The sequence below is a fragment of the Stegastes partitus genome, unplaced genomic scaffold (assembly GCF_000690725.1).
Source record: "Stegastes partitus isolate 25-593 unplaced genomic scaffold, Stegastes_partitus-1.0.2 Scaffold139, whole genome shotgun sequence".
Lineage (NCBI taxonomy): Eukaryota > Metazoa > Chordata > Actinopteri > Pomacentridae > Stegastes > Stegastes partitus.
The window spans coordinates 253,917-255,866 of NW_007577870.1; positions in this window are offsets into that span (position 1 = coordinate 253,917).

Here is a 1,950-nt window from a genome sequence, read left to right on the forward strand (position 1 = left end):
TACTGGGACTGACGAGTCTCTACTGGGACTGACGAGTCTTTACTGGGAATGAAGAGTCTCTACTGGGACTGACGAGTCCTTACTGGGACTGACGATTCTCTACTGGGACTGATGACTCTCTGCTGGGACTGAAGAGTCTCTATGATAGTAAATAACAGAGTAAAATAGAGTAAATTAGTTATAAATAATTTACCATTTTTAATTTATAAAAGTACGTTAAACATGAAACACAAGTAATTGTGTTTAATGTTGCCGTAGAGACGCCATCTTGAAACTAAGAGCAGCACTAAGAGCAGAACCTTCTCAGTGTCTCTGATCTAAACCCTTCAGCAGCCCAGTTTCAGCTAAACCTCTAAAATGTGAAGTGAACTGACTAATTCCATTCTTGAAAACAGCCTCTTTTGCATGTCGCTATGCAGATGGTGTGTGTTTTCCATTTGCATGTGCGTCCGAGGGGGGTCCTGCAGCTCCGGCTAACATTAGCATCGACACCAGAGAGGAGCTACAAGGGCTGCCCAGAGCGAGCAGCCAGCGCTCGGCCTCACAAAGCCTCCGTCCATTCACACAAACCATCGTCCATGTCAGTGGCGGCCTAATGAGGGATTAACTTTCTCTCTCATGAGCGTCCGTCCTGGGAACAGAGCAGGAGCGTATTCAGGCTGTCTGACACCGCAGACACAAGGAGAGGTTAAAACAGAGGCACTGAACCCCAGATCCAACATGACCAGACAGCTCATAGCAACAGAGCAGATTTTAATTGGCTCATACTGTTAATTTTAGTCAACCGGTGAAGAAAAGTGTCATAAAAGTGCATAAATGTAGACAGACGACACTAAACAATACCAGTATTACAGTATTTAAAAACAACAACAACATAAAAACAGTTCAAATCTGGCAGAACGTGTGTCAGAAAGAAATATAGTCAGAAACAGCAGAATATTGTGACTGTAATGTTCAAAAACGCTCAAAAAGTGAAAATAACAGCAAATATTTGTAAAATTATTAAAATTTGAGCTGATAGAAAAACACTACAACAATATTCTTACCATCACGCATTGTGAAAGAATTATTTAAGATTTGTTAAAGTGCTGAATTTTGTTTTATTTACAGTTTACAGTCATTTTATTTACTTTTTTAGCCTCTTTTTTGTTGTAATTTACACTTACAAGGTAGTAGCTGTCATTTAAAGAGAAAAAAAAAACAGGACAAATCTGTAGATTAATAGTTTAATACACTTTTCTTCTTCAAATAACATCCCGTATTTGTAAAATAACAATATTTTTTAACAGTGTTAAAGACAGTAAATATAATCCACAGTCAAATGTTGTAAAACAATGAATTACAATTTGTACAAATACAGATTTTTGATGTGGATATTAGTTAGTTTGGGCTTTTCATCAGCTGAACTTATGCTGCGTTTCTACAAGTGTTTTATGCACATTTTTGTATTATTGCATTAGAAACAGTGAATACCAACGGACCTTCCCAGACTTTGCAGAACCTTTCTACACTCACTCGAGGTGGATTTTGGCTTCTTTGAAAGAGAGTTGCTGCACATGATTCTGATGGAAACACCGTTTTTGAATAAGTTCTGTCGTCTCGAGGACTTGACTCACACGACTGATCAGCTGTTTGTCTTTCATCCGTCGCCTTCGTCTCCAGACAGCATGAAACACGACAAACACCAGCTGACATTACAGAATAATGACAATGATTACAAGAGGTTTCGCTTCTAGTCCTCACACTTGACATTTTTCTGGAACAATAGGAATTCAGTAGTTAATTGTTTCACAATGTGTAAAGTTACACACTTTTACTGTATTTAAATGAGCTAGAAATACAGTTTTACAGATATTTGCTGTTATTTTCAGAAGTTTTTTCTGGTATTCTTGCTGGTGGATGTTTTTTTGTTTTTGTATTTTATTTTATTTTATTTTATTTTATTTTATT